This window comes from Maylandia zebra, linkage group LG15 (genome assembly GCF_041146795.1).
Source record: "Maylandia zebra isolate NMK-2024a linkage group LG15, Mzebra_GT3a, whole genome shotgun sequence".
Lineage (NCBI taxonomy): Eukaryota > Metazoa > Chordata > Actinopteri > Cichliformes > Cichlidae > Maylandia > Maylandia zebra.
In genome coordinates this window covers 39889233-39912837 of record NC_135181.1, presented here as the reverse complement: position 1 = coordinate 39912837, position 23605 = coordinate 39889233, and the positions used below count along the sequence as shown (strand labels likewise).

Here is a 23605-nt window from a genome sequence, read left to right as displayed (position 1 = left end):
CACAGTAAAATAATAACTAGTGGAACAGAATATGTGGGTGAGAAATACAGTTGTTATAAATACAATGTTATGAATGTACAAAACATTTTTAAAAAACTCACCAAGTGACTTGTAAAGTCAAATCATTTGCAATCTTCCAACTCTGTAGTTCCTCTCGGAGGTTTTTGGAGGAAGCTCGAGCTCTTCTTTGCCTTTTTACGCAACCTAATCACCTTAATACTTTCCTAGCAGCAGCAGCCTGACGGAGCGAAGATGAGCTGATGAAAGTAATAAAGTTGACTCCAATTTTCAATCAGAAGTAAGTGGACACAGAATCTGTGATGAACGATTCTTGCCTTAAATTTATTTACAACCCTAAAAAATGAGGACATGTTATAGAGAATTATCTTCATTAACAAGAGCAGCAAAGTATCCAACATACAACAGATGATCGGAGCGCACGGTGTAGTTCTCAGACAGACCATGTAAGTACACATCTGAAGCAGATCTTTCAAGATGTTAAAAAGTGTATGAACAAATTGCTTTACATAAATTAATACCAAGATGTATATAAAATGAACAACAAGGACCTTCAAATTCAGAATTATTCTGGAACAAAAATACAGTGAAACACAACTACACTGAAAATGATCAAATATTTAATCCAAGAAGGCAGAGCAAAATGAAATATGATGAAAAATGAACATGTAGTACACCGCAGTGTTCTTGGATTTACTGCTTGTTAAAGCTTCCACTGAGGATTAGATCTTTTCTTTTTTTAAAGATGGTTGTTTGTACATTTTCTAAAACTTGAGTCGGTGCAAACACAAAGCAATTCTCCTAAACATTTGAAGCAGAACAGATGGGCCTCAATCCAAAGGTCATGTTGTCATATCACAAATGGACTTATGATGCAGACATATGTGGCAGCTCTTTAGAGCTTATGAGTCATGTTGTCTGGGGTGGCAGCTAAACGCTAGCCTTGCTTGTAATCCAGAGTGCTCAGCCTCCTTTGGGAGAAACTGCAAACAGCACCTTGTCAGAGCACATAAGCAGTAACCTCAGCCACACACAGAGCTTGTTAACTGTAATCTAAAGGAAACATATTCATGCAATATGTGATTTAGAAAGAGAATTTATGCTGAGTGAAATCTATTCTTATGCTGAGCCACATTTGTAAAGCTAACACACTTACACATTCAATATTCTTAAAGGAAAATTCCTGAGTAGGTACAGAGATTAAAGTTAATATTCTGTGCTTAGTTTTCATGTTTGATTAGTATTTAATAACTTTAACCTCAATAAGGAATGTTTAACGCCCAGTATCAAAATGATCAAACACTGATTCATGTGAACTAATATTTCTGGCGGGGCAGGGCGCTTTCCTGTAATTACCACAAGTAGTTGTCACTTTTCCATATGTTATATATATATGTTTTGCATGTAAAATTCACAAAGTGCCACAGACGCTCTCGCTATAAAATGCACTGACTCCCAACACGAGCCTCTTCAGGCCCAACCTCCTCCTGAGCATCTAAAATTCAGGGTTTAATCATAGTCTACAAATATCCTTAATCCCTTCCACAAGATCATTCTATAATCTGCAAAAGAAGGACAAAAAGTCTACTTCAAGATGAATTCAGTTGTAATCCTAGCATATTGTGATGTATTAGAACATAGCATCAGACAAAATATTCCTCCTTTATTATGTAAAGCCCCCCTCTTCCCTTCTTATCAATAACACAATGCACCGTTAGAGTAAATATAACCAAAAGTCACTTTTTGGGTTTTTTGATTTTAATGAATGAGCTCCACTCTGAATGTTTCCTTACACGTGGCCTCCTACTCGTCCTTTTCCATCTAACGGTTGCACCTGTTTTTAGGCAGGCATTAACAAATCCCATAATTTGTGCATAAGCACAGAATCTCAGTGCGCTCTGCGTAGCTGCTGCTGTAAAATATCAGCATTAGCCTGGATTTCACTGGGGAAGCCACAGGGTTTAGTACCACTGTCACTTTATAGCAGAGAGGTTCACATATTTGTCCCCGTGTCTGTGCATATTTCCTCCAGGTGCTCCAGTTTCTCCCCACAGTCCAAAGACATGCAGCTCAGGTTAACTGGAGACAATAAACTGCCTGTAGCACAAATGTGGATCTGTCTACTGCAGGGTAGCACAGTGATGGATTGGCAGGTGCTTTTCTCCTTTCATCCAGGGACAGGCTTCAGCCTTTCCACAAAATAGGAATTAGGTACATGGTGGATGACTTTCAATAGCAAGTATTGTTTGACACATGATGGTATAATGGTGTAAGTCACGTTTAGTAAGAATTGGGCTCAGGACAGAACCTTTGCATGTTGTACTTTGTGTTTTTAATGTGGACACAGAAAAAAATATAAAGATAAATGTTTAATAAGTTGAATAAATTAAAGGTTTGGTTAGAATCCTTGCTCCTATATTCTGAAGTAAAAGATCTGCTCATGTTGTGTAGCTACAAATGTTTTTTTAAAGTATGCTTGTAGGAAACAAAGCACACAACACAAACAACACAAAGAAGAAAATATCTTCCTGCTTGTAATTGGACTGACTGTTCTGGAAACTTTCTGCTCCCAAGAGTAATGTCGATTTTATTTCAAACAATTTTTTGAGCACCCTGGATTCATGTTTTTCATAATAATGGATAGTATGTGTATTCCTCATGTACATGTTTCAAACTATTTGGTTTGTTAATTTATGCTGATTAACTGATTCCTCGGTAATTATGCTCAAGTAATTACAACATAAATCTTTTGTGTGTGAATTCCCTGCACAAAACTTCAAGCATAGATTCAGTGACAAAGATGACACATTAAAAAAACAGATGAATAATGTTTAATTTTGAGCAGTACATGTAAATCAGAAATGTTTCTGGGCAACAGAAACATGAGGGGTTGAAAAAAGCCTCAGCCTCGCTTGAACCGTCTATGATGAGGAGCTCAGATGGTCATTTTTAGAGCAAGGATAAAGGGTCCCGCTGGGGGTCTGAGTGCACAAGAACCCATCTGCAGGTCTATTGGAAAAAAAAATGGCAAAAAAGAGTCTGCTGAGGTGGGCTCATCTACATTCCCCTGACACTGTGCAGGAGCCCTGGAGGACTGGCCAGGACATAGGAAGTCATAAATGATTTTCTTACCACCGCAGGTCCTTACTGTTTCAAGAAAATGACCAGAACGTATGAGATAAAAAGGAAACGTGTTTTGAAGCCCCAAGAGTCAGGAGAACGTGCACGACAATGGAGAGCACAAAGAAGCAAGAAGTTATAAGTGCAATTATTGTAGTTCTTATTATTCTTTCTCAGTGTCTGGAAGCTTATGTTAACCATGAAGCTATGCAGTTCTCTATTGAAAAATTACCAAACTGCTTTTTGTAATTTTGGTGTTAATTATTAACCCAGGTCATCAACCTATTACTTTGCAAGGTATTGACAAAGCCTGCTGTGCGCCCCCTCCTCCTTCTATCCCAACAAACCCAAATTGAAGAATCATTGAACAAACTTTTTCATGTAATCATATGCATATTTTATTCATGTAATGATATGCAATCATAGCTAAATCTTTCCGTGTCAGCAGTTCCTGTATGCATGGCCCAAACAGAGTTTCCTGTAACAGAATAGATAAACAGCGTTTGCCAATAAATATCAGAATAAGTGGCTTAATTTAGGACGCTCAAAAATGCACATTTCCCCTTCGTTAAATCCACGGTGCATTTCCACCAACTTAATTACACAGAATCCTGTGCCCTACTTATATCTACACACTATGGTTCCTTCTCACAGGGGGTCCCAAGCAGGCAGTTGTAATAAATATCAGACTCCCCGTGAAAAACAGCTTACCCAACTATGAAGGCAGTAGCTCCAAGATGGCTAAGCTGCTCCCAAAACAGTAAAAGCTGTCACGTATGACTTGTGTGTGGTGATGAATCAGCTGGAAACTAAATCAGAACTGCTAAAAAAGAGAAATTCACATCCACTGTATCATATTCTAATAAACCACATACCCTACCAGTTGGGGGGGATTATGACTGTCCATTTGTCTAGGCCAGGCCACCACTGTTAGGGAGGAATTCTCTCTTTGTGTCTGCACCATGCAAAGTTAAAAGCGATGGTGGTGACTGCTGTAAGTCATTTGTCTCTGGTAACACTGGTTTGTAGGAAGCTGGGACCTCAGCTCTGGTGGATGATACATTATTGCTATCACTTGGCCTTGTTTAATTACATCCATGTATGGGGTCTGGTATCATATTCTTCAAAGCATATCAATCATGGGAAACTTTAACCAAGGTCCAAGTTATTGTGTCATATAATCCGGTGTTTGACAGAATATGTGAAAGAATATTTCAGCAATAACTTAAGAAACAGTATGGTATCTCGGCAGCTAATCCATTAATACGGTTTATCGCAGCCGCAGAATATAAAATGAATTCTCTGGCTTTTTCTTGAACTGCAAATGAATAATGAACAGCATATGAATGTAGATATTCCTTGAAAAGCTTTTGAAGAACATCTACTTTTTCTTCGAGTGTGCAGTTTAATTTTAGCCTCATGTTGTTTATTAATCACACTTCCTTTCATAGTTATCACCGTTAATTTCGCCGCACAGCATTTATGTAAAAAACAAAAATGCATTGAAGCACCTATAGATAATCCCAAAGACATAATGCGTTTCTTTGGGCTCACAGAAATTGTTACAGCCATATATGTTTATTTAGGACAGTAACTTCAAATAGATGCATGTGGATTCACGAGCTTGATAGATTTAAGTGCATTATTAACTTTGACACAAACAGACATATTTATATACCTAAACCTTGTGATAGATGCAAAGAAAATATTCTCCTTGTACCTACCAATTAATACTTAATTAGTACTTTTACATTTTATTTATAGTGATTTTTATTGTGCAATGGACCTAAATTCCCTGCTATGCTTTACGTGCACAGAGTGTGGCTTATTACATTGCTAGCTATGTAATCATTTTGTATTCACTCAACCTTTGTGCCTTTATATTTATATATATAATATTTACAGGTTAAATGCATTATAATTGCTGTGGTGTCATCCAAATATGACTTTACTGGGATCAGATGACAAGATCAAAGCAATTCTTCAAACTGAATTTGCCAAACTGTGTTGTACAGCCATTTGTGTTTGTGCTTATTTTGCCCCCTGTAGCCAATCCAGAGACACATAAACAAACTGAAATGAGCTCTGCATGGAGGCTGATACGTCTCGCTATAACCCAACGCTACACAACAACTTAATGGGTATTTGATAGACTTAATAGACTCATATCTGGTCTGAATTTATGACTAATGTGTTGTAGCTTCATTACTAAGTTTGCTGAAGAAAAGCTGAAACTCGGATCAAACCAAATATTTTTCTGACATGGCAGCACTCTGGGGAACAGCCGGTGTGTGATTGTTGGCTTCTCTGTAGTTTACATATTGTAAATCTAAGAAATTCAAGCATCTCCCTCTGTTAACACAGTGTGCAGTTATGTTGGGAGAGTTGTCCTGCAAATGTTTCCTTCTATTCACGCGGGCCATTTTTCACACGCAACGAGATCCTTGTGTATTTGTGCAACAGTTCTCTTGTCTACATTCGGCAGCTGCAATCTTAAGTCAATGATTTTTTCTCTTCCTTTCCCCAGTTGATGAATTGAATAGGAAAATCCCTCTATGTTTATCCAGGGAGAATATCTCTCAGAGTGGCAAAAATGCAACAAATCCACAATGAAAAGTAAACCGAACCAATCTTTCCCTAATCTCTGCTTGAGAGTAAAATAAAAACTAGATTTTGAGTCTACGTCCTGAGTCAATCGCTCCCCGGATGACTAATGTGTTGCTGGGATAGAAGCTTTGCAATGTGCGATGAAATCTCGCAGGGCCTTTGTGGCTCTCACTTGCTGGACATCCCCATTGAGACAGTAAAGAATAGGTGGTCACAAGGTATGGGCACAATGAAACAGAACTCAGGGACTAGAACAATTGCTTAAGCTGTCAGAGGGTGACAGAAACTGTAATTAATGATATTTTCTATTTTCACGGAAGAGAATGAGCAGCTGACAGAAGCATTATTAATGAGAGCTGCCTTGTTGAAGGGAATAATGGCAGTTTATTAGAAGCAAGACAGATTTAACGGATCTCTCTCAAACAAAGGCTTTAGACACATTGAAAAATGGAGACAATCTGCCTTAAAGATCTAATGGGAGAAAATGTTCAATACAACAGAAATGTCTGTATTGTGATCATATTCTTTTTCCCCTCGAAACCATCTGTTAGGCACGTCAAGAATAAAAGAATTCATTTTTGTTTTTTTCCCTTGATTTTAAAAGAAGTCGCTTATAGCAAAGTCTAACAAAAGTATTTTATTTTTACTATCGCTGCAATTAATCTACAGAAACAATAGCTTGACAGGTACATAGATGGATATTCTTAGTGTTAAATGCAAAACTATAGCTCAATGTCTAGTGAAACTGTCACCTATTAAATCAGAATTATGCTGTTAGAGTGGTTTCCACTCTATATCGAGGATTTCCAACATGATTTAGTATCAACAACTTTGTAAAAGTATACTGCAGAATTTATACATGTGACACAAAGGTATCGCACTTTTGGAAGATTTATTGCGTTCTACTGAATAACATTAGCTTTCTGTTTTTTTCTATTTAGACAGATGTTGTTTAATAGACTGACACAAGTAGGGCAATAGTTTCTATTCACCAATCCAACCAATCACTTTGAGAAAGCATGATGATCCCATTATTCCTCACAGTGTCTCGCGGATTTAGGCAAGATATAAGTATTTTTGAAGTAAAGCAGATAATGGCAATATTACCACGGGGTGAAAAAGATTTGTGTAACATATTCTGGCAGTGTTTCAACAGATCCTCCACTGCTTCATTCATTTCACTGGACTGAAATATGGCTTCGATGTGATACTACAGGCATATTCCACTGAATAGACGTATTAGATGATTTCCAGAAATGAAATGATATCTCCCCCCCGAACCTATATTCAGTTCATGTAATTGATTCTCATCCAGCAAGTTTGACTGTATTATGTTTGTTTGAAAAGTTAAAAGAATTCGGCTAATTTCTCCCCAACCAGGCAATACTTAACCAGATTAGAGTGGCCACTTCAAGCTTTGTTGATGCATCCAAGTGAGGCAGGGCAGCCCAGCTGCAAAAGCTGATCAAAAGAGAGAGGGGGAATGTGATATTAGCATCAAGTGCTTCAGCGAGTGACTCAGACAAAAACATTGAAAAAAACATCATTATTAGACACTTCCTTTACCCATGTTTGGAAGTGAATATATCTGTTTGTCAAGCAGCTGTGTGCATCCATACATGGCATTGATTCGTACTTTAACCAGCATTATAAGGCAATTCCTCTTTTCCTTTTTGCAACCCCTTATTGGTAATATGCTAATGACATCCGCTGTGATTAGTGATTTTCTTCTAATCTTTATTCCACGGTGGCCTGAGCAATCACAGAGGTAGAGCTTCGAGATTTCGAGCAGTGAGCTTCTTCTGACTGCTCTTCCCGTCTGCCCCGACTTGATTTAATCTGAATAATAACTAAAAATTTGGATTCAAAGGCCACTGTGGTGCACCGATGCGCTTTTGCGGATTCAGGAAACACACTCAGAGGGAGACACTTTTTGGCTGTCTTAACCCAACCTGTTCTGATTAAAAGGTGTTTAAAAGAGGAAATCCTGATATATTGCTACAATAATGCTTAAAAGGCAATGTGTGGCATTTTAAAAAATCCTTTGGGAAACATTTATTGGACCATCTTTTCATCCTACAGCCCATGTGTCAAAGTATCCTTGGGCAAAATACTGAATGCCGAGCTGCCCAAGGAGTCCGTCAGACAGTGTGAATGTTAGATAAAAGGGCTTAGGTGCAGACAAAAGCGTTGCACTTTTAGTAGGATGCACTAGTTAATTTTACACCGAGCACTAAATAGGAAACAAAATTAAACACAGCCTGGTAAGACATGTAACCACTGTAAACTTTGGTTATTTAAACTCAGAGACATCTGTACAGAGACATCGTGAACGCAAGAAAAAACGTCCTGTGGGGATTGTGGGGGTACTCTAAATATTTCTGTGGTCTCACACTGTTTCAGGCGTTTCAAGCCTTGTCCATCAAGAACACAGAAAAAAGGATTATATGAATTTTCCAGTTAACTCACACCGTTAACCAAAGAGAAAGTCAGTTTAAACTCCAGCTTAGAACATTTAGGAAGACATCATTACAAAGTTCACCCCTTCCCCAAAGCCAAGTATTGAAATGAGGTCTGCCATTTATTCTAGTAATTGAAATACTTTCAGAAGTTTCTGTTGAAGTCTACCTGTAATAAAGTGTCTTTGAATGGAAAAGACTACAGGGTGCACTTACCAGTGCGCGTTTGCATTGAAATGCACTTGGAAGCCCTCCCTAATTGGCAGCCATCTCATTTGGCTTTGATATTGCACACCATCATCTGCATGAGCAGAACAGGCCATTGTCTGGGGGATGAAGTACAGGTGAGTAACAGGCTAATCGTCAAAGACAGCGCAGGCAATGCTGGGTTCAACATGAAGCCATAAAGTAACTCCAAAGTAGTGTCAATTACAGCTTATATTCATAATAAACTGTTCATCCCGGCGATGTTTCGACTCAGCTCGGGATGAACTGTGTTATATAAAGTGGTAATGTGGGCAGTAAAATGTGACTTTAGACAGCGAGATCCAAGGACCTTCTAATTAAGAGCGCCATCTTCGAGACATCATGTGGAGTGATCTAATGGTGAGTGGCCATGCATGCTTTTACCTGGAGTGTGCTTTATCTACCAGTGCCTCGCAACGGGACCTTAGACCAACCCGTCTCCTGCTTTAGTGCTGAGGTATGAACTGCACGGGTCCTAGCAGCCATTCAAGGACCATTACAACCTGAGTGAAACGAATGGGCAAAGTGTTTATGCCATGTAGTACAAACAGCATCGCCAGTGTGAGCTATCATAGGTGTATCTCAGCTTTGGATACAGCCATGCTGCTCCAGAAGGTGTGGCGATAGAATTCACACCACCTGCAGGAGTGAAAAAGACTTCATGCATCGTTTCGTGATAGGGTGAATTCATGCTATTACAGTCATGCAGGTTTCATCCTCTCTTTAGCAGTCAACTATAACCCATCTCAGAGACGCTAGGTGCTAATTACAAAAGGAAGAACTTGGAAAGAGAAAGCAAACAACAGAATCCAAGATAAAGGATTAAGACAGGTGCCTAATCTTCTGTTTTGGATGTTTTGGGCTTGACAGGCTCAGAGCTGCACATCCTCCTACTTGTAGGTTCATACATTTCACTCTGAACCTGTTGCTAAAAGCAGTGATTAATCATTTAACTTTCCCACAGTCATCCTCGGAGCTTCACAGTGTATGAAAAGCATTAAGAAAAGAGTCGCTGCTGGTGGGATGTGACAAAGCAACGGCCCACTGACTTAACTGAAATTAAATGGACAATTTAAAGCGAGCAGAAACAGAGGAGGAGACCGTGGATTGCTATTTTCATATTTTGATATAATTATTTTCAGTCCACTAGAGAATAAAAGCAGAGAAACCTAAATTAACTCCACGGTAAGCCCCCTTTCTATTCACCTTTAACCCCTTTATATTCCATGCTCTAAAATATCTCCGTAAACAGCTTTAAATAAGCACTGCTTTATTATTTTCTTTGCAAAGGTTTGTCAGACATTTACACAACTATGTATTGGTGTGTCATAACTCTACTGAGGGTTGAAAAATGGATTTAGTTAAGTGCAGGAAGTATTATGTTTAGCTCAGGGCAAAGTGTTCTGTTGAGTTATAGCAGCCGATTACCCACAGCTCTGGTCCGAGGACTACATGGGGTATTTGTTTACACCAAAGGAAATGAAACTATTTCCATTTAACTGCCCTGATTATTGGCCTCCTTTGCTTCATTCCTCAATACATGTGAAATGTTTCCTACTGTTACAATGGGTATCTTTGCTCTGACCACAGCAAATAGAGGAAAAAAAAAAAACCCCTCTGAGCGAGGAAATAAAAAAGGTGTGTATTACGTGAAGCATTGCGGACGAATCCTGTTTTCCATTATGTCTTCGTAACCGAATGAGTTTTTATGCAGAGGTGCTGATGCAATTAGCTGTTCCCCTCCTCACCGTGTGCCAGATCGTGCTTTGGTTTCAAAGAGTCAAAGAAACACTATCTTGCTCCAATTTCTGGAGACCTGTGCTTAATTTGGCCTCCTTTATCTAACAGAGTTTTTCTTTTTCAAACACCATGTGGTTTGATTTTGGTTGAATCCAAATAATGGACCACAATGGTGAGCAACCGGGGGCTAAGAGACTGATGTTTTAACTGTGATACATCCACATTTTTATCTCCCACTTTAACAAGTATATCCTTAAGAAACCCCACTGCTGCAGAGACCATTATCTATGTTTCATGAATAGAAAAATATCAATGCTGGAAGCAGAGAGAAAAATAGAAATGTGGCCCTTGGTTTTTGAAAAGAGCCGAGCATTAGGTTGAGCTTCTGCGACGTGCGTTGGAAACACATATTTTAGCCACGTTTATCTCCATTGCTTGACAAAAGTACTGACAAAAGCTCCATATCTTGATTTCCAAGTGCATATACAGTATTTCGGCATAATCCCTACCAGGAGTGAGTGCCGCGCAGAGAGATAGAGGGAAGGTTGTGGGCAGTGGAAAAAACGATGAGGTTGATCCCTCGTAAGCTGGCCCATGGCCTCAACCCTGCAGCATTTATCTGAGCAGCAATGGTAGTGAATCCATCACCAATCGCACAGATAAAAAGACACCCCTGCTGTCCCTGATTCTACTGCCCCCTTGAGGAAACAAAATGACAAAGGTAATAAATGCATCCAAATGCATCATTACACTCTGCGTTCAAGGTGGTTGTAGGTATCAGTCATTTTTATGAGGCTCTTGTAAAGCACACACTTCAGCTATAAGTGAAATGCTCTTCTCTGCTATTTTGCAACACAGATTATGTGACACGAGTAAAAAGGCAGGCACAGTTTATTCAAAGAAAACAGACCCTGTGCCTTTAATTTTACACACACAGTGAAGTAAAGACAGAAAAAGTGTAAGAAATACACCCCCGAAATCGGTGTTTCGTTTTTTATTGCTGTGGCCATTGTCTTACAGCTTCGGAACAAATCTGCGGAGCAAATCTACAATCTACTGTCTCCTCAATATTAAATTGTTACCCACCAATTACGCGAAGCACAGATGCTTCATCCAATCGGCAGCTGGTGTGCTGTATATTTCCGTTAATATTTCACATTAGCCTGTAGCGCTACATAATACCAGATGATTGCTTGTCTGTTATGGTATACGATGAGAAGTGTTCGGGGCTGCTAATGTGAGACGTCTCTGTTTACCACTTTGATGGATGGCCTCCCTGATAGGACCTGAGTTACGTTCAGGGGTGTCACAGGAAAAAGATGACAGATGGGCCCAGCTGTTTAAGATATCGACACTTTGACCAGACCATGAAGACATTAATCACAGCATGACTAAGCAGCACGGTGGGAGAACGGGTGACTTCTCTTATTAAGACACAAGTCGTGATGGTGGGAAAACCCTGCGTAACACACCGTTCAGTGATCAGAAGTTATAAATATTATGGCGAAGACAATGCAGAAGCGACCCAAGGAACTTGTAACATGATTAACCGTCACCAGAGATTAGGGGCCAGTAATAAAGATAAACGGGGGGCTGTTGATGCTGTAATATGATATCAAGGGATGGCAGCTATCCAAGAAGTCAGTGTCACAATGAAAAACAGGGCACTAATGGCTCTTTGGGATCTGAAGACTCACTCGCACCACGTTGTCTCGTTGATAAAACACAACTGGTACTAGTCTCGCCGGAAAAGATGCTGCCATGTTATTTCTATATTGTGCCTCTCGATTAAATATTTATCCACCTTGAGAGCATCACCTTGTAGTTTAGTTCAAAGACATTTATCCCTGCTACGGTGATTTCTATGATGATCCTCTTTGATACTGACAATTATTTGAGACGATAGTTTCTGTGTTGATATGTTTCTTATACATGTGATAATTACAAGACAGTGATTGGCTGTGTTTTAGCTAAATATTAAGATGCACAAGTCATATTTAAAGTTTATTTAAACTTAAAAATATTTTGGGATTATTTTACTGCAGATTGATTACAGTGCAAAACTTTTCTTCTCCTGTCGTAATTGATGTTAATTTCAATGCCTCCCAACCTGCACAAAAAAGTGACAGAAAAGACAACAGAAGTCTGGCTGACAAATTAGACTTGAAATCGTTCATTAACATAATGTCTAGAAGTTCATTAATAACGCCGTTTTAAATTATTCATGGTCTTGTTTCACTAGATACAGCATGTTTCCTCCTGCTGAGCTCCACATCTCAATTGGCTAAAAATGGTATAAAAAAAAAAAGAGAAGTGAGAGAACGAGGGGATGAAAATAAAGGAAAAAAATGAGAGAGAGAGAGATCACAATGCACACAAAGACGGGTCATTATTTCAGCACTGCGGGGAAGACAGTTAGACACTACTTTGTTCTGTTCAATTTGACTCTGTGCGACACAACATGCAACCACAAGCGTAAACCAGCGTATACCTTATTTTAAAAAACAAACAAACAACTATGCATGTCATAAGTATGACTGTTTGACTACCCACGGAGCTGTGTATTTGCTGCACAGCTTGGTATACTATGGATATCCCACTGTTGTGATCAAATAGTTACTTGGCTAGCATTCGTGAAACTATGGTTTCACACCAGCTGTACCGCCGTTTCAGACATTACAAACTTTGAAGCAGCTCCTAGCTGTTTGTGCTAGCCTACTTTGCCTTTCACCTTTTTTCTCACAGTGCTTTCTACATGAAATGAACATCCTCACTGGTGCACGTTTCACTTACCCAGTAAAGCACAACCCCCCCCAAAGTGATCAGTTTGCTCAGATCTTACAAATGCTTCATTCTATAGAAAAGCACTTTGATGCTACAGAACCCAGTGTCATCAAGGACGGCACTAACATAGTAAACAGCAAGAAACACAATGTTTCTTTCCTCTTCCTGAACTGGAATAAAAGGGGATCTCATTTTTCTTACCATAAATATTATCTCTGGTAAGTAATTTTGTGACTACAATTTGATCAGACATGCTTAATATTCTATTGAAATGCCACAGGCTTTGGCAAGCGCCCACTCAACATACCTGTGCAAAGGAAAGCCATCTTATATTTGAAATGCTGAATAGTGATGAATGAATGGAAAACATATCTGCATGATTTTTCTCTCAAACATAGTTTCATACCGGGTGCTTAGCAACATTGCAGCTGAGCAGATAAAGGAGGAGGCGAGAGAAATCCTCGCTGACAGCTGCTTTCTCCAAGCTTCTCCATGTTGTAAAGATGTACCCTCAGAACTGTATTGAAACAACTGACCCCATTGTTCCCAGTGTAATTAAAGAGACCACAGCTGAAAACGCTGGGCCACATGGCCAAAAGGGGCTTTCCACACTTTTTCAGCATGCTGTCCACTGTAACGTTATGAAGAGCGACGAACAAAAGCTTCTTAAAATCAAAGACTCCGTAACATTTTAATTTATGCATATATGACCTTTTGTGTTGATTTCAAATTCTGCTGCATAAAGAAAAAGAGGTCCATCTTTCACGTTGAAACAATGTCTCAATAAATTTGCACTTGGGACACTAGGCAATTGAAAATGGCCCATTTTTTCTAATCATAAGCACTGCATGAGACTACTTGGTTTTTGTGTTTAGATTTGGTTTTAAAAATGCTAAAGCAGATTACTTGTATTTTTCTCTTTTGTCAAGCTTAGGGAAATTTGGAAATTTGAATAAACAGTGAGCAACTCTTGCAACATACAAATTTGTGCTGCCATAAAGGCTCATTTTCAATTAAACTTCCAATCTCATTTATCATCGTGAAGGCATTTCTCCCTGATTTAACTGATAAATCTCAACAACTGTAACACAGCTGTGTTATGGTGCTGCACAAAATTTCAGTGCCTGCAATCACGTTCCACTCACTCGTCCATGAGCCTCTGTCTGCAGCAGCTGTAAATCGAGTAATTTCACAGTAGCATGAAAAGTTGAAGACAAGCTTAGCAACAATGTCAAGCGAGACACGGAATCACATTCATCTGCCGCTGTGACTATTTGATACATATCTGCTTATGCTTTGAAAACAGACACTATATTCCTTCTACAACCTGAAATACAGAATGTCCTCATTCTGTTAGCCAGATAATGACCCGTCCGACTTCAAAACAGTCTGTTCTAATTAAAGTCCTGGTCCAAAGCGACGCTACATTCCAGGGGCAGCAATCTGATGGAGCGCATGGATTCACATGAACCAGGCACCATCACAGCAGTCTTTGATCTCCAAGGGATTCATTGGATGTCAATCATTCAGCTAAGCTGGTTTTGATTTTTGGTGCACATTTGTTTTTGCAAATTGCGAATGTTTTGTTATTTCCACTAAAGACAAACAGTATGGCATAAATTAGAACGATACAAATTGTGCATGTGTTTATTTGGAAAATTAAAATGAAACACTGAATATTTTGGCTTCACCAGTGGGAAGAATGGTTTATTGCAAAAAGTCACTGATGAGATGATTCACATTGTTTCTGTTCCCATAAGCTTATAATAGTCTTTATTGGAGCTTTTATTGTTCTAGGGCCATGCATGAGGCACCTAATACAAATAACAAGTCTATAATCCAATAGACATGTAATACATATTGTGAACAATACAAAGACAAATACGAGTTGGAGTGACAGCACTGTACGTCCTTCCAGCTGTGGCCTAGCTGCAGCTACTGTTAGCATCTATTAGTCGTGTTTCTGGAGCAGGAATGTAGCATCAAAAAGAGGCACTGCACACTTGTCTCTCACATACTGCAGTGGATTTGTCCTCCTGCTACTTTCAGTTTGAACTGACTTTTTACACTATTTGCAGGTCACAGTGGTTTGTTCACACTGGGACAATGGGGAAAACTGGAATAACACCAGTGCCTTCAGTTATCATTGGCTGTTTCTCTCAAAGTGTGATTGACAGACAAAATAACACATGGGGCATCTTCAAGAAAACAGCAATAGCTTGCGTTACTGTTTTGACTCCAAAGAAGTATGCTAGCATCGGACTGTTTGAAAGACGTATCACAATTTAGCGACTGTTTTTTTTAACACTGTCGAAAAGAAGTTGACAGGTTTTTAGGATTCAGTTAAGGTTCTGCAAAGAAAGACATTAAAGCACAGAAAGTACAAACAACAGATCTACATACCAAAAGCCCAAAGCACATTTGCCAAAATGTTTGGGCTTGGTTTTTGTTTGGGAATGTTTCACATGCCATTTTGCACATTATAAGAAGATTTGATGGAGGATTTGGTCATGAGTGAAAAGGTAATTGCACCATTTTTGGTATGGATCCGACTTCAAGACCACCGCAGACATGGCAGTTTAATTTCAGACTGTTCCAAATTACATTTTGCACATTAAAAGAAAATATGATGGAGAGTTTGGTCATGAGTGAAAACAGGTGCATAGTTTCTTGGATTTGGCTTCACCGCCGATGTGGGAGTTTAAGAAAACTTTACGCTTGGGATTTTAACCGCCATGGTAGTTTCAAGAGTATAATTGCAAAATCTGATAGCATTTTGCCAACATGATGCTTCTGCAATATAATAAAACGGTGATCAGTCTGACTTGAAATTTGGCACAACTCATCCATGTGCTTTCCCAGGAAGGATAAAAGCAGCAATCAGCTGAGCAGGTGTGCGCTGATAAATATCTGGACCAGATGCAGTTTTCTAAATTTGTCCTGTTTAAATAAAATAATGAATTTAGAGGGCTGTGCTGTTTTGGTAGATGTATGTACTTTGGTTATTAAACTTGAGTTCATCTGCTGCTTTCGAACAAGTAAGGTGGTGCTGCTTAAAACCCATTATTGTCGCCCTGTATCTGCAGACACAGTGGTAAAATGTTCTTTTTAAAGGCGGTTGCATACTCGAGCCCGTCATCTTTCACTTCAAGGAAAGGCTATGAAAACAGCTTCATAAATGAGCAGTTAAGGTTCTTAACAGCTTTACAGCACACGTTAAGATGTTTGCCACATAATTACATACTGCGGTGATTTGAAAATAGTACACAGCGAAATTATAATTTTTATCGCCTGTCCCCTCCATTCCTCAGAGGGTTTGTCATTCCGTTAAAAGAAATGATACCAAATCCCTCCAGAAGAAAAACAACCGACTGTGAACCATTATCAGACAAAAGAATTGCTTTGACCAGTGCATGAAACGCCACAAGTTTAGTTCTCCTGTCTCCTGCACACACAGACGTGCTCCTATGCAAACACCAGTTTGAAAACTAAAATCTATATATTCCATAAATTAATGGAATATATAGAGATGAATGCTTCTGAAATTCTAATGACCATTAAGAGTCCAAGAGGTGCTACTATTTTCTTTTGGGAGGTTTGAATCCCTGAAGCATAAAAAATGAACATAACTGCTTAAATGTGTTTTGTTGATTTTCAATGAATCAACCAGCTGTGCCTCTGTGCCCAACTCACCACCCAGATGCCAGAAACTGTTACGAGGTGGACAATACTTCACTGTTCTGTGATTAGCCGATACATCAAAGTTTATAACCTACCACATCAATTTTACTTGGGTAGATAAAAAAAAAGGAAACTGACAAAAGCACATAGTTGCCACGCATTTATCACATCTATTATTAATCAGCTACATTTTCATGTTCACTTATCTTTAGTGGAACATTTTAGTTTTCCAAACCATATATTTCCCATTCTGTTATAATCAAACCATCCTGTTTAATCATAACTTACTTTAAGTTGGTGTTTTTTCGTTGTTGTGTTTCTTGGATGTGGACAGAATGCATGGTGGGCCTATGATGTTTGTATTCACCTCCAGCACCGGTTAGGACGCAAATCATACCCATCACATTATGGAAAAGTGCTCTGAGCTAGTTTTGATCTTTCGATATTTAGCCAAGGTTATCTTTGGCCAAATGAGACTAAAGTGGAGACGCTACATTCGGAGAAAACCAAATGCAGCATATCAGCACATCTCACAGTGGAGGGCCAATGATTTGGGCTTGTTTTGCACCCACAGGAGCTGCGTACTTTGCAGTCATTGATTTAACAGTCAACCATGAACTCCTCTACACCAAAAGATTCTAGAGTCACTGCGAGGCCATCTGTCCGGCAGCTAAAGCTCGGCCCGATTCGGGTCATGCAGCTGGACAGTGACCCCAAGCACAGCAGCAAATCTGCAACAGAATAGCTGAAAATAAAGGAATCAAGCAGTTGTAATTCCCCAAAGTCAAACTTTAAATCGGACAGGATGTTGTTTTATTAACTGCATAATCACCAACGTACCTATAGTTACGCTTTAAGCCAAGCAATTTTGGACCCCGAACTAACCATCCAGTGATCTTCCAAAACCACGATGTGAACAGAATTTAACAATTGTGATTATTTCACAAGTTAAACCCTTCACTATCATCACACCTGTCCATGCGTTTTCATTTATTGTACTCCTCATAAAAAGTTGTATTAAATGTTTGTGTCAAATTTTGCAGGTATTTGAATCAGCCGGAGATCAAATTTGAAGATGTGCCAGCAAGTGTGAAAAAAAATGTTTCTTCCAGCGTTGCTTCACTTTGGAAAAGTCAGTTTCAGCCACCTGACAACCTAAAGTACATTTCTGTACAACAGCACACAGACAGGCTCTTATATGTGTGTGAAACAGACAGATATGTCTTAATATTAACACTAAGGAAGCCACCTTTACAATATGGACTCCCACGTGCTAATGAGATCACTTCCTCCTGCCCAAACTCCAAATTATCACCGTGTCACTGCAATTGATTTGAAATAATGTTATTCATAATGTTACAGCAAGGATTGATAATTTCAGCAGGTAATAGACCTCTGCTACAACAACCCACACATTTCATTATTTTTAATTAGACCCACCTTTTTAGTCCATTAGCACCAGCTGCTACACCAGTGCGTTCAACTTGTGAACCTCTTTGCTGCTGATTAACATTACCATCCTCAGACTAAAGGCCATCCTGTTTTTCAGCATTTTCCAATTCAGGAATAATAGAGAGATTTCAGCCTTTCTCCCCTTCACAGCATACTAGATGGGCTGCCAGTACACCAAGGGACTAATAGAGACACAATTCTGGGCAATTTGCGGTACCCCCTTACCTGAATCTTCGCAACAGGAAACAAAACTATAACTCCCAAGCAACTCCTAAACAGAGAACATTCATTGTCAACACAGTTGGGCTATGAGTCAACCAGGGACTATTTGCTGTAGGCCAGCTCTTGCCATCCAATAAGTAAGCATCGATAGCAAAATCACCTCTGCATTAAACAGTGCAAGGGGATCTGGTGATGTTTTTTTATTTATTTATTTTTTCCCACACGGTGAGAAAGTTGCTGAAAGGCTGTAAGAACAGAGTGTACTTTCAGCTAAAGAAAAAAGATGGGACGTACAGACAATTGTTGTGAAAATTATGATAGTTTGTGATATAATCACAAAAAAGGAATGGTTCCTTTCAAGCTTTGGACACAAAATCCCACATTTAGGAAATATTTTTGAGTCCAAAGCATGTACTTTTGAAGTGAAAGCAGGTAGGTGTCACCATAGCAACCAGAAAAGCATAATTTTTAACAGACTGGCAAGCTCTGTATTTTATTCCAAACCATATTTTTTCTAAACTAAACCAAGTAGCTGTTGATGGCGAAACCAAGCCAAGCAACATCATAGAAATACAAAAATCATGTAAACGATGAGTATAAAATATTTGATGTGCATGAATAGGGCTCGGGTCTGATGCCTAGCTCCCCCGCCATCGCTCCAGCCTCAAAAAACTTTTTCCTCTCTCTCTTGTCAATACATATTAAAGCAAACTGATGGAAAGTTGTGTTGCTGGACATGAAATTCTGTTGGGAATTTTATGCCCAGCAACACAAATCAATAGATTAAAGGTTGAGACTATTTCACAAACTACCCCGCGGCGGGGTTACATACACAGTGGTAGCCTGGCCATCAACAGTTACTGATTCCCAAAACATTACAATGATTAGGCAGAAAAGCAAAATGCAACTACACAAAAAACTGTAACATGCCAAGAGACCTGTGCTATGAAGCAGGGTTTAGGCTTAGTGGGGTAACTTTAGGGTTAACATCCTATCCTGCTGTGGCGCAGGTTATGTTCGTGAATAGTGATCGACTGAAACAGGTATGACTCAACAGTTCTTTGGAAAACTGGAAGACTTCTTGGGCCGCAGTGTGCAGATAGGTGACGATTTTAAATAGTGATTAAATTCTTTATCTTTCCCTGATAACATTCATTGATTTTTTTAATCATTTTTGTCCTTGGCTGACAGCATGTTTATTGTTCTATAACCATTAATATGTGACTGTAAAAACAGGGCACCATCAGGCCTTAATATCAATAGACTCTCTTACCCACGTCTAAACATCAATTTAACCTCCCAAGACCCGAACTCTTCCACGGCATTTTTAATTTCTCTTTCATATTTGGGCTGATTGGGACCTGATGAATGTAAAAACAAAGAATTACCGGATTTTTTTTTTTTAACCTAATTTTTGTTTCTAAGAAAAATAATAGCCACATATGACAATATTAGTTTAAAATTTTGATACAACAGTAGCAGCATAATGTCCTCGTAAGTGCATATCAGGCCCTTGTAGAGCAAAATTGAGTATTTTGGTCTAAATAACCCAAAATGTGATGTCCACATATGTGGACGCAGGTCCTAGGAGGTTAATGGAATAACAGTATAATCCATCATATTCTTTTGTGTCTTAATGATAAACCTCTAATACTAATACTATCCTTGTTTTAAAAGGTTAACACTTTATTAATATACTAGGCCTTTTCTGGTCTCATTGACCAAAACACTTAAATTGCACACACATGCAGTACACAAACTCACACCGCTCCTTTGGCTTCAGCAGCAAATTAGCTTTAGGCCTTTACTATGTGTTTAACGTCTTCATATTTCTATAATTTTATAGTTTTGTCTTAGTAAAATCAGTTGGTCAGCTGCCACTGTACTAATCAGCATTTCCAGTTAGGCACATGAATGCACATTTAGGTAGTTTTTATATATGTTTTATTTATCAAAAAAATAAAACAGCCCTCCAAAAAAATAAATAAGTTAAAAACCCTGAATTTTACGGATTATATGTCATCTACTGGACAGCATCTTTAGTTCGTTTTTTGTTTTGTTTTTTTGTTTTTGTTTTTTACAACATTTCATAAGCTGACAAATTATCCTGGTTATGGCACCGCATTTTCCCCTCACATCCGTACTTCTTGTGTTTCAAAGAAAACAGACATACATTTCTGGTTTTAGTCTAAACAAACCGATTCAAGAAGAATGTAAGCATTCATTGTCAAAAGTGGCATCTGTTTGCTGTACGTAGGCTGCAAAACCCAATAGTGTGACTGCTGCTCTATGTCCGGGTGAGGTCAGCGGAACAATCAGCTTCACCTCGGGGAACGGCCTGTCATCACCTGTGTAGTTTCTGCAGCACTAAGAAGCAATGATGTTTTAACAGCAACTGCAGTGGGACGTATGGATCTGGCAGACAGCAGGTCACTGTGACTCTAAGGGAGGTGACGGACCGATTTCTGCGGTGCTGGATGGAGTATTTCGCCAAAACAAAAGCCACCACTGCTTATGTTGGAATGAGTCTTGTGGTAGCAGCGTGTAATATCCTCAAGTTGTCTCTTTTTTAAGGCTTCCTCTGTTATATTGTTTATTGCATTATTTCCAAGACAGTGATGGCATTAATTTGCTTTTCTACTTGGCCCTGTGAAGTTAAGCAGTTTAATTTCTTTCCATTTTTAGGTCCGACCCTTCTTTCATCTTTGGAAAGCCCCCCAGGGAGATGTGTCTCTGCTACTGACCTCTCTCCTGTCTTGAACATGAAAAATCTTTCTGCATACAGGCCTGATTATGCAAACACTGAGTCCGTTCCTCAAATGGGAGATGACTTGAACCTGCATAATTTCCTGAATATGTATTTTTTTTTTTTTGGTTGGATGATGAATAGGGAAACATGTTGTTGCTCATACCTGCCCAACTGTAGCTCATCCTTCTTCCTGTTACCTTGGGCCTAATTTAATAACCAAAAACTCACTCAGCCAACTGTGATCCTACTGTGCACCCTGATGGCAGAAATATGTGTAAACACCTGCACTAATTACCTTCTCAGGCAGATTATTTATGAAATGCATTAAAGCATGTGTAAAACGATTCATTGGTCAGAATTCGGAGCAATTTTTCACTCGACCATCCAAATATCTTCCAGCCCAAGGGAGGCAGAGCACGTTTCCAATGAAACTAAACGGCATTATCACTTCGTGACTGTTTATTTTCAGGATTGTTTGCGCTGTGGAGACTAAACACGATTATCAAATAGACAAAGATGAGGATTGCTGTGTGCTTTAAATCAGACCACACTGATTGTTTATGTTAGATGCAATCTCCTTAATGTGTTTATCATCCTGTGGACATTGGAGGCTTTTTCTTTTATGAATTTGACTAAATTCAGTTCAGACAATACCTATTTCTTAGGATCTGTATCTCTCGTTAATAACCTTCGCCTAGATATGCTTCTTAAATATTTTCTTTCATGAAGTTTGTCAGACTGTATTGACTGCACTGCAGGTGCTGGGTAGAGGACAAAATTAGCACGGCACTCAGCCTTGAGTGTTCAGGAGGACTAATTGAGCCAAAACTTCTCCGAGATAGACATCTCTGATTACATTACATCAGTGAAATATTCTTGTCTCACAAGTGTGCTGATACTGCAACGACAATGAACGAGACAAACTTCCATAATGATTAACAGTGGGTAATGATTTTACATATCTACTAATTTTCCATGTTTGGTTATCTTGTACCAGAAGTTACTGGGAGGCAGCCAAATTGATCGCGAAAATTTGTATTAATTTTCAAGCGTAATGATGAATGAATCAAATTTGAAGAGTCTAGTCAAATCCATTACTATCTCATCAGTGAAAATGACAACAGATAATAGATTTCCAGACCCCGCCGTTCAATTGGTGAATCATTTAATATAGTTTATACAGTTTAATTAGATCCACTGATAGCCTTTCAACAGACACAGAACGGTAGCAAAATCTCGCATCACGCCCAGCTAAAAATGTAAAATCTCAAACGAGCGCTTCACTTAAGCTACTGAAGGTTTTGCTTTACTAGAAAAGGTTTAAAGACATTTAATGACAAACAGACAAACCTCAGCACAGCTTCCTAAAAGGAAGGAGATTTAGCCACAATCTAAGCCTCTGACTGCGAAGATGGTGGCGAGACTCAAGTTTGATGCCACTGTGCGAGAAACACTTTTTATTTCTTCAATGAGATGAAAAGAGCTGGTTATCTCAAGCCGATCTACGGGAATGAGATCAGATCGATTCACATACTTTTTCTGGTGCATGATATCAGCACACTTCCAATCAGTTTATGATAGGCTACTACTGTTTGCCATGTGCACCAACCCACTGCCGTGCATCCCTAAATGCTGGAGCCACACTGCTAAGAACTGCTGAGCATTCAAAACAAATAAACAGCAGCCGGCAGTTTCGGTTAATGACAGCACGCTTTAGCAAACCTTGTGAGCAGAGTCGCGTTGAGTTGTTTTTTTTCTAAATTGTGCTTTATTTTTTTTACATTTGAATATCAGGGCTGATTGAACAATAAACTGATGTTTCGCTCAACTGATAAAATCAGAAAACTGCAAAATCAAAAAGTCCTGTGACAACTGAGCCGCTCTGATGTGTGCCAAATATATTTAAATTGCTCTACTTCTTTTAATGTTGGTCTACTTTATGCTAAGACCTCGGTGCTGTGTGTAGGGGAGGGGGGATTTTAAAGTATTGGGTCAGCCTTGGTTGTGGTAGATACTCTGGTAGAGTGCTAATGGACTGTGATCGGGATTGGGGGCAAAAGTTGGGCTGGGAAATCCCTAAAATCAATTTTATACTCAAGGGCAATCCAAAAATGTATGCAGCACCCAATTATTTAATATCTGAATGTTGTAGAATCTTAAAGTCCCATTTCCTGCTAAGGGCAGCAGTTACTGTACTGCAAATCATGAAAATGTGTTTGCCTTGACTTTGCATTTATTAGCTGGGTTTATTCGTGCTCTAGCAGGTGACAGCTAGTCGGATGTGACAGAGTGCAATATTATCCCTCAGACACAATCTCCGCAATTTCAGACAGCTACATCATGAGAGGATGATGTCTTTGAATTATTGATGCATTGTCAAGGTTGAGTGCATCATGCTTTTTAAGGGACTGCGAATACAAGGAAAGGGCTTTTTTTAAGAAAAGGAATACTTCAAAGTCTAACATCCCACAATTAGAGAGATATTAGTACACTAGAACTATATAATGATTACCCCATCTGAGCACAG

At 39.0% G+C, this 23605-nt stretch overlaps 1 long non-coding RNA gene across 1 annotated transcript in view; it reads right to left on the bottom strand.

The window, feature by feature from the left end:
- Positions 1 to 3438: 3438 nt before the first annotated feature.
- The window catches only part of LOC101470939 (uncharacterized), a 63621-nt gene continuing 43454 nt past the window's right edge, over positions 3439 to 23605 (bottom strand). Inside the window, exons 3-6 of the long non-coding RNA XR_191443.2 lie at positions 8835 to 8953; positions 8421 to 8530; positions 7138 to 7206; positions 3439 to 3616 (exon numbers count right to left, since the gene is read on the bottom strand). This is a non-coding gene — a long non-coding RNA (uncharacterized LOC101470939). The remainder of the gene's footprint in view (positions 3617 to 7137; positions 7207 to 8420; positions 8531 to 8834; positions 8954 to 23605) is intronic.